We start from the raw sequence: 16,769 nt of genomic DNA, 5'->3' as shown, positions 1-16,769 counted from the left end.
ACATTGCATTTGGTGATTATAGTTTATGGACAAGTGAAATGAATGACAGAAAATTTGTTGTTGTTTGTTTGTTTGTTTGTTTTTGAGACGGAGTCTTGCTCTATTGCCAGGTTGGAGTGCAGTGGCCCAGTCTTGGCTCACTGCAACCTCCACCTCCCGGGTTCAAGTGATTCTCCTGCTTCAGCCTCCCAAATAGGTGGGATTACAGGCACATGCTACCACGCCCAGCTAATTTTTGTATTTTTAGTAGAGATGGGGTTTCACCATGTTGGCCAAGATGGTCTCGATATCTTGACCTCTTGATCCACCCGCCTTGGCCTCCCAAAGTGCTGGGATTACAGGCATGAGGGGCCACCGTGCCCGGCTGACAGAAATGTTATAAGGGATGAAAGTAAAAAATTGAAATACTCCAGGATAAGGTACTTCCACTACCCATGAAGTGATACAGTGTTACTTAAAAGTAGAATTGGATTATTCGTGAGTACTTCAAACTCTAGGACAACCTCTGACAAAAATTTTAAAAAGTATAGTTGATATGGTAAAAGATGAGAAAAAATGGCATAATATAAAAAGCTCAATCAAAATCAGAAAATCAGAAAAACAGTGGAAAACCAAAAAAAAAAAAAAAAAAAAGGAACAAAGCACAAGGGCAATGAATAGATACTATTCACAAATGAGACAGATATTAATCCAAATATATAAATAATAAATTTAAACTTGAATAGTCTAAATATACTAATTAAAAGACAGAGACTATCAGAGTAGATAAAAAACGAGAACCAACCATATATTGTATATGAGAAACCCACTTTAAATATAATGATACAGATAAATTAATATGAAGGAATAGAGAAAGATATACCATGCTAACACTAGTCAAGAGGCAGCTGAAGTAGCTATATTAATCTCAGACAAAGCAGACTTCAGAACAATAAAAATGATCAGGAATAAGAAGGTGTACTACATAATGGTAAAGGGGTCAATTCTCCAAGAAGACATAACAGCCCTGAATGTACATGCACCTAACAAAAAAGTATTAAAACACATGAGCCAAAAATTGACAGAATTTCTAGGAGAAATAAATAAATCCACTATTTTAGTTGGGGAAGTCAACAACCTTCTATCACTAATTGACAGATCCAGTAGGCAGGAAATAAGTAATGACATAATTGAACCAAACAGCACCATCAATCACCTAGATCTTATTGACATTTATAGAATACTTCCTCCAACAACAGCAGAATACATATCCTTCTTAAGCTCATACAGAACAATCACCAAGATAGAACAAATTCTCTGTTATAAAACACCCCTTAACAAATTTAAAAGAATAGAACTCATATGAAGTATGCTCTGAGATCACAATGGAATTAAACTAGAAACTGATAACAGGAAACTAGCTAGAAAATCGCAAAATATTTGGAGATTAAACAACACACTTTTTTCTTTTTGTAATTTTTTTCATCAACGTTTAATTTCCAGGGTACACGTGCAGGATGTGCAGGTTTTTTACACAGGTAAACATGTGTCGCTGTGATTTGCTGCACAGATCAACCCATCATCTAGGTATTAAGCCCAGCATCCGTCAGCTATTCTTCCTGATGCTTTCCCTCTCCCTGCCCCCTTAACAAGCCCCTGTGTGTGTTGTTCCTCCCCATGTGTCCATATATTCTCATCGTTCCTCTCCCGCTTATAAAGTGAGAACGTACGGTGTTTGGTTTTCTCTTCCTACGTTAGTTTGTTGAGGATAATGGCTCCCAACTTCATCCATGTCCCTGCAAAGGATGTGATCTCATTCCTTTTTATGGCTGCATAGTATTCCATAATGTATATGTACCACATTTTCTTTATCTAGTCTATCACTGATGGACATCTGGGTTGATTTTGTGTCTTTGCCATTGTGAATAGTGCTGCAATGAACATATACATGCACATATCCTTATAATAGAATGATTTATAAACCTTTGGGTATATACCCAATAATGGGATTTCAGGGTCAAATGATATTTCTGCTTCTAGATCTTTGAGGAATCGTCACACTTCCACAATGATTGAACTTTCACATTCCCACCAATAGTGTAAAAGCGTTCCTTTTCTTCCACGACCTTGCTAGCATCTGTTGTTTTTTGACTTTTTAATAATAGCCATCCTGACTGGCATGAGATGGTATCTCATTGTGGTTTTGATTTGCATTTCTCTCTCTCTCTGTCTTTTTTTTAAGACCAAGTCTCATTCTGTTACCCAGGCTGGAGTGCATTGCTGTGATCTCAGTTCACTGTAACTTCTGCCTCCCGGGTTCAAGTGATCCTCCTGCTTCAGCCTCCCAAGTAGCTAGGATTATAAGCATGTCCACGATGCCCAGCTAATTTTCATTAGACACAGGGTTTTGCCATGTTTGCCAGGCTAGTCTTGAACTCCTGACCTCAAGTGAGCCACCTGCCTTGGCCTCCCAAAGTGCTGGGATTACAGGCGAGAGACACTGCGCCCAGACTGCATTTCTCTAATGATCAGTGATGTTGAGCCGTTTTTCATATGTTTGCTGGCTGCATGAATGTCTTCTTTTGAGAGGTGTCTGTTTATGTTCTTTGCCCACGTTTTAATTTTTTTGTGTGTGTGTGTAAATTTGTGTAAGTTCCTTGTAGACTCTGGAAATTAGACTTTTGTCAGATGGATAGATTGCAAAAAATTTCTCCCATTCTGTAGGTTGTCTGTTCACTCTGATGATAATTTCTTTTGCTGTGCAGAAGTTCTTTAGTTTAATTAGGCCCCATTTGTCAATATTTGCTTTTGTTGCAATTGCTTTTGGTGTTTTTGTCATGAAATCTTTGTCTGTGCCTATGTCCTGAAAGGTATTGCCTAGATTTTCTTCTAGAGTTTTTATAGTTTTTGTAAACAACACGATTCTAAACAACAAATGGGTCAAAGAAGAAATCTCAAGAGAAATTGAAAAATATTTTGAACTAAATAAAAAATGAAAGTACAACTTATCCAAATTTATGGAATGTAGGGAAAGCAGTGTTTAGGGTGACATTTATGGCATTAAATGCATACATTAGGGAAGAAGAGACACTTAAAATCAGTCAGTAATCTAAGCCCTCACATTAGAAAATTAGAAAAAGAAGAGCAAATTAAATACTAAGCAGAAGAAATAATAAAAATTAGAGTAGAAATCAATGAAATGGAAAACAATAAAGAAAATCAGCAAACCAAAAGCTAATTCTTTCACAAGACAATCGATTTGGTAAGTCTGTAGTCCCACTAGTCAAGAAAAAAGAGAGAAGACACAAGTTACCAATATCACAAATGACAGAAGTCATCACTACTGATCCCATAGAGATTAAAATAATAATAAAGGAATATTATTAACAACTCTATGCCCACAAATTTGACAACCCAAATGAAATATACAAACTCCTTGAAAGACACAGTATCAAAATTCACACAACCAGAAATAGACAATTTAAAGAGGCCTATATGTATTAGAGAAATTGAATAAATAATTAGTATCTTCTAAAACAGAGGGAACCAGGCCAGGAGGAATCACTAGTACATCCTATGAAACATTTAAGGAATTAATGACACAAATTCTATACAATCTCTTCTATAAAATAGACGCAGAGAGACTACTTCTTAACTCATTCTGTCAGGGCAATATTACTCTGACACCAAAACCAGAAAAAGACATTACGAGAAAAAAACAAACTATAGAGCAATAGCTCTCATGAATACAAGCAACGTTCCTCAACAAATTATTAGCAAATTGAACTCAACAATGTAGAAAAAGAATTATACAACATGATCAAGTGGGATTTACTTGAGGTGTGCCATGCTTCTTCAACACTAAAAAATCAATTAATGTGATCTATCACATCAACAAGTAAAAGAAAAGAAATCATATAATTATATAAATAGATGCAGATAAAGCATTTCACAAAATCCAACACTCATTCATAATAAAGACTTAGCAAACTGGGAATAGAGGTGAATGTCTTCAATTTGACAAAGAATAGCTTTAAAAAACATATAGCTAACATCATACTCAATGGTGAGAAACTAAATACGCTCTCCCTAAGATCAAGAACATGACAATAATGTTCCCTCCCACCACTCCTATTCTATATTGTACTGGAAGTCCTAGCTAATTCAATAAGGTAAGAAAGAAAATAAAAGGTATACAGATCAGGAAGGAAGAAATAAAGCTGTTTTTGTTCACAGATATCATGATTGTGTACATAGAAAATCCCAAAGAAGAAACCAAAAATCTCCTGGAACTTATGGATGATTAAAATAACTGAAGGATACAAGATTAATAGACAAAAGTCTATTTTTTTTCTATAAAACATCAATAAACGATTGGAATTGGAAAGCAAAAACAAAACACCATTTACATTAGCACCAAATAAATCAGATATTTAAGTACAAGTCTAATAAAATATGCATAAGATCTACATGAGGGAAACTACAAAATTCTGATGAAAGAATTCAGAGATCTAAATAAATTGTGAGATATTCGTGCTTATGGATAAGAAGACTTGGTATTGTTAAAATGTCAGTTCTTTCCATTGTGCATACGGATTTAATGCAATCCCAGTCAAATATCAGCAAGTTATTTTGGAAAGCTATGTCAAAAGTTGATATGAAAAGGCAAAAGAATCAGAAAGCTAACACAAACAAAAGTTAGAGGACTGATACTACTTGAATTCAAAATACACTATATAGTCCTTAAAACAGCTGTAGTATTACAGGAAAAAATAAATGCATCAATATCACAGAACAGAGAGCCCATAAATCGATATAAATATAGCCAACTGACCTTTGACAAAGAAGCAGAGGCAATATAATGGAGCAAAAATAGTCTTTTGAACAAATGATGCTGGAACAGTTGGACACCCATGTGGTAACAAAAATTAATCTGGACACAAACCTTACACCTTCACAAAAATTAACTCAAAATGGATCATAGACATAAATTTAAAATGAAAAACTGCTTCTAGAAGATAACAACATCAAAGTGAGAAAATCAAGGTGACCTTGGGTTTGAAAATGAGTTTTTAGATAAGACACCAAACGCATGATCCATGAAAAAAAAATTTAAGTGAGACTTTCTCAAAAGTTAACACTTCTCCTCTGCAAAAGACACTGTTAAGAAAATGATAAGCAAGTCATAGACTGAGAGAAAATATTTGCAAAACATATCTGTTGAAGAATTCATATAGAAAATATACAATAAACTTTTAAAATAACAGTAAGAAAGCGAATCTAAGTTTAAAAAAGGCAAAAGATCTGAACAGACACCTCACCAAAAAAAAAAAAAAGAAAAGCATTCAGATGGCAAATAAACATACAAGGTACTCTACATTATATCTCAGCAGGGAATTTCAAATTAAAATAACGATGAGATACTACTATATACTAATTACAGCAGCTAAAATTCAACATTGACAACACCAAATGCTGATAAGGATGTGGAGCAATAGGAACTCTCATTTTTTTCTCATGGGAATCCAAAATAGTACAGCCACTTTGGAAGAGAGTTTGGCAGATTCTTACAAAGCTGAAAATAATCTTACCTTTCTTACCATACGATCTGGCAATTGTGTTCCCTGGTGTTTATCCAAATGAACTGAAAGTTTACGTTCACACAAAAACCTGAAAATAAATATTTATTAATAAGCGCCAAGACTTGGAAACAACCAAGATGTTCTTAAGTGAAGGTATAAAGACACTGTGATACATCCGTAGAATGGAATTTAACTCAACAATGCAAACTAGTTAGTTATCAAGTCATAAAGAGACATGCAGGAACCTTAAATGTTGCTAAGTGAAAGAAGTTAGTAGGAAAAGGCTATATACTATATGATTCCAACTATATGACATCTGGAAAAGACAACACAATAGAACAGTAATAAGGTCAGTGGTTTCCAAGGTCCCAGGGAAAGGGAGGGAAGGATGCAGAGCATAGGGGACTTTTAGGGCATTCTGTATCATATTCTAGTAGTAAATATATGACATTATATATTTGTCCAAACCCTTAGAATTATACAGCACAAACAGTGAACTCTAATGTAAACTATGGACTTTAGTTAGTGATAATTCAATATGGTTCATTGGTTATAATAAATGTACCATACTAATTCAACAAATTGATATTAGGCTAAACTATGTAAGGTGGGGCAGTTGGTAGAGATGGAGTATACGGGAATATGGGAACTCTACTTTTTGCTCAATTTTTCTGTAAACCTAAAACTGCTCTAAAAATAGTTTATTATTTCAAACAAAAAGAAAAGAAAAGAAAATAAGCTACCCTAATAAAAGTTTTAGACCCAGCTCTACTACTGTTGCAGGATCTTTGAGGTGTTGTTTTTCTGGCCAGAAACCTCTGCGGCCAGTGGAGCCTTTGCCTGAATTCTTGTCCTGCATCTGGGAAGAATGAGGTACCAGATAAGTGGAAGGTGAACAAGATGAAGAGAAGCTTTAATGAATGTTACAACAGCTTGGAGGAAACCCACAGTGGGTAGTTCCTCTCTGTAGACAGGTCATCTTGTGGGGTGTTCAGCTCTCAGCAGAGAGGAGGCCCTGGAGAGGGTGACTCCTCTCTGCCAGCAGGTCATCTAGTCATCTCCAGCTATCAGCTGAGGGGATAGCTCCTCTATGCAGCTGCTCCTCCCATCCTCTCTCCATCCTCTGCCCTCTGCCCTGCTCTGCCTGAGCTGGGGCTTTTATGGACTTCAGAGGGGAGTAAGTGCATGCTGATTGGTCCATGGGTGGCCATGAGCGGACCTGGAGGAGGCACCACAAGTCCCCACTCCAGTCTGCAGGACTGGCAGCCTGGCCCTCAGCCTTCAGGCCCTCCCTGGCTTGAAGGTGAGGCCTTACTGGGGACCCATCCCCTTCCGCCCAGGAATCTGTCTCCCCTGCCATTCATGGTCCGGGGGCTCAGTCCAACCCCGCTCTGAGATTAGAGGGAGCACAAGGAGAGGAGAGATACCAGAGAGTGGGAGTGGACACCCCCGAGCCAACAGAAATTGAATGGGTGGGGCTTTTCCAGGACCCTGGGGATGCAGGCTGCAGAGATGCCCAGGTCCTGCACCTGGGAGGGCAGCCACAGCTGCACCCAGGGAGCTCCTGCCCCACAAACTGGGAAGGGGCGGGACTCCCACTTGTCCCCGGTTCCTGCCTGCTCCGTGGATGGAGTGGGACGCCCAGGTCTGCAGCTGCAGGTTGGGCAGCTGCAGCGGCACCCAGGAGGGCAGACCCTGCCTGCTCCCGGCCCCCGCTGTCATCACTACCAACTGACTGTGACATTAGGAAAGTAATTTAACTCTTCTGAGCCTCAGTTTCATCATTTATAAAATGAAAGACCTGAACTAGGTGATCTCTAAGTTTTTCTCCAAAAAGAAGAGTTTTGTCATTCCGCATGTATCAATATAAAGGTGTCTGGCCTCTGATATATACTAACGTAGAAAGAAAGAGGATTTTGAAAGGAAATAATTCATCAATTTAAGTAAAACTTAAAGGGACATCCGGCAAATTAAAATTTGCTTAACATTCCAGAAAATAAATGAAAATGAATATAATTCTTGGATGAATCTAATGATGGAATATAATTTATGTGAAAGAAATAATGGGGAAATGGAGCATATATAGGAATTTGATGAAGCATTCATTTCAAGAAGAAAGATAACATCAGATGGCTCAGATATCATAAAATAAAATGGCATTGCTAAATGATAACAAAAAGCTTGTCATGGAAAGTCTACAAAAATTATGAAATGATGTGTGACTCCTGGAATTCTTATCTAGAATTTTCTCAGACAATTATGTCTACAGAGATGCTGAAATATACTCGTTGTTTCTGTCTGATATGAATGTGAATCGGAATCTAGGATAGGATATGCACTGACTACCTATCAAGCAGCTCAGTGTAACGTTTAAGAACGAAAATGCATGGGTTTCCTATCTTAGCTCTGCCATTGACAGGTTGTGTGACTTTGGGCAGTCTATCTAATTTACTCTGTTCTTCCATTTCCTCTTTTGTAAAATGGAGATAATAGTAACCATCCTCAAGGAGGATAAAACGAGTTAAAATTTGTAAAGTGTAAAGCTCAGAGCCTGACCCATAGTATTAGATGAGTGTTTGTTATTAAAAAAAAAAAAAAAAGCACAGAATTTGAATCCTGGTCTCCTTAGGACTGGCCCACTATCTTATAATTCAGCACTTTTTATTTTATTTTATTTTATTTATTTACTTTTTGAGACAGAGTCTGGCTCTGTCACCCAGACTGGAGTGCAGTGGTATTATCTCAGCTCACTGCAACCTCTGCCTTTCGGGTTCAAGCGATTCTCCTGCCTCAGCCTCCCAAGTAGCTGGGATCTGGGATTATAGATATGTGTCAGCACACCCGGCCATTTTTTTTGTATTTTTAGTAGACATGAGGTTTCACCATGTTGGCCAGGCTGGTCTGGAACTCCTGACCTCAAGCGATCCACCCACCTTGGCCTCTCAAAGTGCTGGGATTACAGGCGTGAGCCACCACACCCAGTCAGTTCAACACTTTTTTAAAGGGTATCAGAAAGGCCGGGCACGGTGTCTCACACCTGTAATTCCAGCACTTTGGGAGGCTGAAGTGGGTGGCTTACCTGAGGTCAGGAGTTCAAGACCAGCCTGGGCAACATGGTGAAACTCCATCTTTACTAAAAATACAAAAATTAGCTTGGCACGGTGGTGGATGCCTGTAATCCCAGCTACTCAGGAAGCTGAGGCAGGAGAATAGCTTGAGCCTAGGAGGCAAAGGCTGCAGTGAGCCGAGACTACACCATTATACTCCCACCTGGGCGACAGAGCCAGACTCCATCTCACACACACACACACACACACACACACACACACGCCGGGTTCAGTGGCTCATGCCTGCAATCCCAGCACTTTGGGAGGCCGAGGTGGGCAGATCACAAGGTCAAGAAATTGAGATCATCCTGGCCAACATGGTGAAACCCCGTTACTACCAAAAGTACAAAAATTAGCCGGGCGTGATGGCGGGTGCCTGTAGTACCAGCTACTCAGGAGGCTGATGCAGAATTGCTTGAACCCGTAAGATGGAGGTTGCAGGGAGCAGACATCATGCCACTGCACTCCAGCCTGGCAACAGAGTGAGACTCCGTCTCATTTAAAAAAAAAAAAAAAAAAGGATACCAGGAAATAGCCCCACATAGCTCTTTGACCTACCAGTTTGTTGTACATAAGAGAACACTGTACTCCATTGGCTTAAACAAATAGGGGGTTGTTTTTCTTAAATCACAAGAAGTCTGGAAGGAGGTAACTGCCCATTTGGTTCAGCAGGTTATGTATATCAGGGCAGATAACTCTGAAATTCTCTATTCTTTCTCTCATGCTTACAAGATGGCAACTGTACCTCCAGCCATGATATGCACAGTGAATTCAAAAAACAGGGAAAGGAAAGGACTACACTAGTAAAATATTTCTCAGCAGTCCTTCCAGCAGATTCTGACTTGACTCAGAATCATGGCTTGGCCCAGCCACCTCATTGTATTCCAGGTAATCTTCCAACCGGCCTCGTGGGTCTGATCATCTTCTACAGCCAGAGCCTAGACATCAGTGATGTGAGCCATTCATCTGCTTTTTTTGACAGGTGAATTTTTGAGGGGAATGGAAACTGGATGCTCAGCTCCTGTGGGAACAAGGTGTCAGAACAAGCTTTGGTTCTGACAGGTCTGCTAAGGTCTTCCCACGGGTAAGGAAAGCTGGAGTTCTGTGGGCTCTCAGTTGGCTAGTTTCACAGATAATTAAAACTGGCTTTTGGCATTTGGCAGGGCAGCTTGATGCTGACATCTCTCATGGCGAATCCCATGTCTCTTGAAAACAAAATAATGGTGCTTAGTTTAATTTTGTTGCACTCCTCTTTTGTGCTGGATGTTTATTATGCCAGTTTCTAAAACTGACTTTCAACTAGCTCTGTGGATGACTAACACAGGGGCCCAATAAATGGACTGCAGGCATTTTAGCTGCCTTTAATTCAAGGGAAAAAGTTACTTAATATGGTAAGAAGTATCAACCCATCCTATCATCCCTGCATTCCACATTTCTGTAATACTGCTTTGTGCAGAGGCTATCAATTTCCCCAAAGCCTTGCCTTCTATGGACAGAGTCTGGGTACAAAGAGGATAGTTTAATTAGCTGCTTCACATATCTCAAACTATTGGGAAATAAGCTTTCCATCTTACACAAGAGAGGGAATCCCCGCTGATAACTGCCTCATCTATGCATTGGCTACTTAGATGTGAAGAGCATCCCAGGGCAGTTCCTATTATACGGGGGATGGTCATTGTGCAGGAATACCCACGGGTTGAGTTGCCATAGATATCTTGAGAAGATGCCACGATTGCATTTAGTATAACGTGAAATGCTTTCTAGATGGCAGAGTACTATGCAAATATAGGCATTATTATAGAATTTCAACCAGAGCTGGCCCTTGGAAGATGAGTAGAATTTCAGCAGATGGAGAAGGTAATATGAATCATTAGTGCTTGAGGGGTGTGGAAGAGTAAAAGTAAATGCTGAGTTTTGGGAGAAAAATATGTATTCCTATAATAATGGAATGCATAATTATTTAGAAAGATGCAGTTACAGAAGTTGAAAAATGGGGTTAAGGTCAGCCAAATCACAGAAGATGTTGAATGCCATTCTGAGAGAGTGAGATTTCCTGCAGGTCATGGGAAATCACTGACAATTTTTGAGGAGAGAAGTAATCTATATTTCAGGAATATAATCCTAGTGGTAGTGATAAGGGTGACATGGAGATGCAAAAGTGGAGCCAGTAAGACCACCTACAGAGCTTATTCAATAAGGCAACAGCAGGAAAAATAGACATGAAGTTTCAAATTGGAGAAACGTTGCAGAGAACAAATTACTGGAATTACACTATTGATGGGAAATTGTGGTAGCAACTGTTAGTGGTCTCCCAATATCTATTTTCTCTCTTGTATTACTCTGCTTGGGCTGCCACAACAAAGTACCACAAACCAGGTGGCTGAAGTGACAGAAACATACTGTCTCCCAGTTCTGGAGGATATACCTCTGAAATTAAAGTGTCAGTGGGGTAAGTTATTTGTGGGGGCTGGGCGGGAGAATCTGTTCCACGCCTCTCTCCTCGCTCCTAGTGACAGCTGGCAGTCCTTGGTGTTTCTCCCATGTGCTTCTGTCTTCTTTTCTTTTTTCTCTTTCTTTTCTGTTTCTTTTCTCCCCTCCTCCTCCTCTTTCTCCTCCTCCTTCTGCTTCTTCTTCCTCTTCTTCTCTCTCTCTCTTCTTCTTTTGATAGAGTCTCACTTTGTCACCCAGTCTGGAGTGCAGTGGTGCAAAACCAACTCACTGCAGCTTCCACCTTCTGGCCTGAAGCAATCCTCCGACTTCGGGACTCCTGCTTCAGTCCCAAATAGCTGGAACTGCAGGCAAATGCCACCACCCTCGGTTACTTTTGGTATTTTTTGTAGAGATGGGGTTTTGTCATGTTGCCCAGGCTGGTCTCCAACTCCTGAGATCAGGCAATTCCCACCCATCTCAGCCCCACAGAGTGCTGGGATTGCAGGTGTGAACTATCACATCTGGCTTTTTCTGTTTCGTTTTTTTTTTTTTAATAAGGACACCAGTCATATTAAATAAGGGACTCACCTTAATTCAGTATGATGTCATCTTGACTAATTATATCTGCAATATCCCTGTTTTCAAATAACGCCATATTCTGAGGTACTGGGGACTAGAACTTCAACATATCTTGTTGGGGGACACAATTCAATCCATGACATCTCATTTCCATGCTAATGGAATTCTGATTTCCAGCTGGCACATTTCCACCCAGAAACAAGGCTGCTCTTCCCAGCTGTAGCCACATGGATAAATGCGGGTCAAAAAAGTGAAGGTGGAAGTGTTGTGTGACAGTATCTTCTGCAAACCTTCCTTAAGGGTCAGTGTACATGCCCCTTTTGACTTGTCTTCATGTTTTCCTCCATCCTGCTTTAAGAAATAGAGTTGTCAATTCCAGCCAAAGTAGCCTTAACTCTTACAAATGAGGAGGAGGGCTTGAGTAGGATGTCAAAGTGGGCCTGCCAGGGTCCTGCAGACATTGTGGGTAAGACATTCACAGTGCACTCTTTCAAACAAATAATCCAGAAATCCCAACTGCAGCCCATAAGCTGACTCTAGCACAAAGGTGGGCATTTTTAAATTTCTATTTTTGGCTGACAAAATTTTGAAATATTTGAATGGAAATGTCTTTACTAAAGAGTAAATGGCATTTGCTCCAGTTTTTCAGAGACTCAATCATGCCCTATTATCTTACATCTAGCTTTACTTAATTACGATTCATGCCCGATCTTTAACGAATTTGATTATTATATCCTTTAAATACTCAGCACTTACTTAGAACAGAGGCTGAAGGCTTCTATTCTAGAAAGATCTAGAAGGATTGGAGAAGGAAGGTCCTCTGGTAATGGTGTCCACCTCTTCTCTACTACCCAGAGCAATTTAGCTCTGCTCCAACTCCTAAATACTTCACTCAGCAAAACAAAACCTGTACAATTACTCAAATGACAGCAGCAGTCCTTGGGATTCCTGGGCTCCTCATCATTCTGTGTCCGGAATTGGTGGGTTTTTGGTCTCACTGATTTCAACAATGAAGCCGTAGACTCTGGTGGTTAGTGTTACAGTTCTTAAAGATGGTGTGTCCAGAGTTTGTTCCTTCAGACATTCAGATGTGTCTGGAGCTTCTTCCTTCTGGTGGGTTCCTGGTCTCGCTGTCAGGAGTGAAGCTGCAGACCTTCCCGGCGTTACAGCTCTTAAAGGCAGCGCGTCTGGAGTTGTTCGTTCTTCCCAGTGGGTTCGTGGTCTTGTTGACTTCAGGAGTGAAGCTGCAGACCTTCACGGTGAGTGTTACAGCTCATAAACACACATAAACACACCGTGGACGCAAACAGTGAACAGCAGCAAGACTTATCAAAGAGCAAAAGAACAAAGTTTCCACAGTGTGGAAGGCGACCACAAACGGTTGCTGCTGGCTGGCTCGGCAGGGTGCTTTTATTCCCTTATCTGACCCCACCCACATCCTGCTGATTGGTCCATTTTACAGAGAGCTGATTGGTCAGTTTTTGACAGAGTACCGATTGGTGCGTTTACAATCCTTAAGCTAGATACAGTCACGGAGTGCTAGTCCTCCAAGTCTCCACTAGATTAGCTAGATACAGAGTACCAATTGGTGTATTCACAAATCCTGAACTAGACACAAATCCTGAACTAGACACAGAGTGCTGAATGGTGTATTTACAAACCCTAAGCTAGACACAGAGTGCTGATTGGTGCACATACAATCCTCTGGCTAGATATAAAAGTTCTCCAAGTCCCCATCCAGTTCAGGACCCCAGCTGGCTTCACCCAGTGGATCGTGCAGCCGGGATGCTGGCAGAGTTACCCGCCAGTCCGGAGCTGCCCCTGCACTCCTCAGCCCTTGGGCTGTGGATAGGACCAGGCGCCCTGGAGCAGGGGGTGGCGCCCGTCAGAGAGGCGCAGGCCTAGCGGCAGCCCACCACACACAGGCAGCTCAGACATGGCTGGCTGCAGGTCCAGAGTCCTGCCCCGCCTGGAGACAGCTAAGGCCCGCATTTGAGTGCGGCGCCTGCGGGCTGGCACTGCTGGGAGACTCGGCGCAACCTCCGCAGCTGCTGGCCCTCGTGCTAAGCCCCTCACTGCCCTGGGCCGGCGGCGCCAGCCGGCCGCTACGTGTGCGGGGTCCGCGGAGCCCACAACTGGGCCCACCAGAACCCGCGAGCGGCCGGCGCAGCCCAGGTTCCAGCCCGCACCTCTCCCTCCACACCTCCCTGCAAGCAGAGGGAGGCGGCTCTGGCCTCAGTCAGCTCAGAGAGAGGCTCCCACGGTGCCATGGCGAGCTGAAGGGCTCCTCAAGCACCACCAGAGTGGAAGCTGAGGCCGGAGGCTGAGGAGGCGCTGACAGTGAGGGCTGCTAGCACATTGTCACCTCTCAATTCCAGTCTCTGTCTCTGCCTTCGCATTGCATTTTCCCTGTGTGTCTCTGTCTTCTGTTAAGGACACCAGTCATATTGCATAAGGGGCCCATCCTACTCTAGCATTATGTCATCTTGACTAATTACATCTGCAATGTACACCCATTGGGGGTGGAGATTTGACAATCATTTACTGTCACTCTAGAAAGCTTTAGAAAGTCTCACAGTCACCATCATCCATCCAACCAAGTAGGTTGTGATAACATTTCTTTTAACATCATACAGTAGTCTCCCTGAGAAGAATTCAGGTAAGTATATTACCTTCAACTTGCTAGCTTCCAGGGACATTTTAGCACCATTAAGAGCCTGGCACCCCCAGGCCATCTGGCTCGTTCCTGAGTTTTCTAACTTCAGTGGGTCAGTTTCTGAGGAGGAAATAATGAGTATAATGAATGCATATAGGATTTGCCTCACCAGTAAGCCATCCAGGTGGACCATTCAGAGCAGGATGGCTACATCATATGTCCCAAAGAGGGACTGTCAGATGAAGTGAACTTAATTGAGTCTTGCTGGATGTGCTGGGTTTGGATACATGCACACGAAGAGAGAGTATTCCAAGCCTGATGAGGAGCACTGGCAAATGCACTTCTAGTACTAGAGAGTGACGGAGATGTTTCACATCTGTATGAGATCATGCAATGACTCACGATTCCTCTAGACACTAATTTTTCTAACACTTTTCAGTGACCCTCCATAGAATTCTCTGTGTTTAGAAATCTATATTATAGAGTTCTCTGTAGCAAATAGAGTCCATTTTAAAATCAGTGAAAACTTGTAGCATCAACACAACCACTAGTAGCTGTTGCTCATTTGGCCTGTAAAGAGCAACTTTTACTGGTTAATAGCAAAAACAAAACAAACAAACTAAAACCAAAACAAACAAACAAAAAACCTCAAAACAAACACAAAAAAACACCTGACTAATTAAATGCATTGGTACTGCATTTTGTGTCTATGGCAATTTGAAAAAGCCGCAATGAGCATCAATTGTACGGGAAAAAAGTAATTTTTACCTACTTCTTTCACTTAATCTTTCCCAACTGCCCTCCAGGGTAAAAGAACTCTCCTTGTCACCTCAGTTCATATAAACACACATGAACAACACACAGTAGGTTCTAGAAGTGTAGTTTCTTAATTGGTTTTGAGTTCCATGTAATCCTAAAAAAGTAGCTTTCTCAATTCAAAATATAGACATTACTGTGTATTCATAGTGGTGAAAACTTTAAAAGAACATAAATATCCAAAAAGAAAAAAAGTTTAGGCAAAATATGATGTGTCCGTATGATGTTGTGCTATGCAATCATTAAACATGATTTTTACAACGTTTTAAATAGGAGAAAATTGCTGTTAAACTTGAGGCAGAAGAAATCTCTGTGATGCAAGTTGTTATATAGTACGTCACAACCAGCTAAATCTATATTGTAAAAGACTTGCAGGAATATGCTAAAATGTTCATTGTTTTCTCTGGGTGGAAAGAGTGGGGGAAATGTTTTTTTTTTTAAAAAAAATGCTTTTCCATGTTAGTATCATAAATGTGCTATATTGATAATGAATAAAAATAATTCAAAGGTATCTTTTCTGTAATACTGAAGATTTTTTCCATGCCCAGGCCTCTGAGAGGGACATGTCCTAACTTTCACCCTTGAAGTACAGATAAATGGGGAAAAAAAATTTGTTCCAAATATATTGCTATTGTTAGAAAATGCTTATCTCGTGTAAATGCGGAACCAAAGGAAATGTGTAAATATCGAATACTGTAAGGATATGTCTAAACACAATTATTCCTCCTGAACTTTTAAGCAAGGACCAATAGTTATGTAAAGTTGGCTTCTTAGAATACAATTTAAGGGTAACATAAGAGTCCCAGTCATTTCCCAAATTAACAGGTATTATCATCAGTATGTCAGACAGACATCTTCCCTGATATAGTTTGCTGTGTCTCCACCCAAATTTCATCTTGAATTGTAGCTCCCATAATCCCCACGCATTGTAGGAGGGACCTACTGGGAAGTAATTGAATCCTAGGGGCAGGTTTTCCTGTGCTGTTCTTGTGACAGTGAATAAGTCTCACGAGATCTGATGGTTTTATAAAGGGCAGTTCCCCTGAACACACTCTTTTGCCTGCCACCATGTAAGATGTGACTTTGCTCTTCCTTCACGTTCTGCCATGAGGGTGAAGCCTCCCCAGCCATGTGGAACTGTGAGTCCATTAAGACTCTTTGTCTCTATGAATTACCCAGTCGTAGGTATTTCTTCATAGCAGTATGAAAATGGACTAATACACTCCCCCTCCAAAAGAAAAAAAAGGAATGAACAGTCTATCTCAATTATTAGAAGTACTTAAGAAAGGGTATCTTCAGCCTCATATATAGTCTAAGAAATATTACAACAAAGAATATTAATATAGCTTGAAGCTAAAACGTGTTCTTGAAATCTTCCCTTGGTGTTTCTTATGTTTACTGCTGTTCATGAAATTCAACTGGATAAGGCTTTTCTCCTCCAGTCTCACTGTGTAGTAGAATGAAAAAGATAAAAAAGACATGCAAATATTTCTTCTATACATAGAAAACAGTATTATCTAAATCAAATATGGAATCATCATAAGAATAATCAGAAGTGAATAATGTATTATAATTCATAAAAAGTAATAACTTACCTAAAGAAGTTTTAAAAGCAATAAT

Source organism: Papio anubis, chromosome 6 (assembly GCF_008728515.1).
Source record: "Papio anubis isolate 15944 chromosome 6, Panubis1.0, whole genome shotgun sequence".
Lineage (NCBI taxonomy): Eukaryota > Metazoa > Chordata > Mammalia > Primates > Cercopithecidae > Papio > Papio anubis.
The sequence above is the reverse complement of the archived record's forward strand: the minus strand, read 5'-3'. Positions refer to the sequence as shown.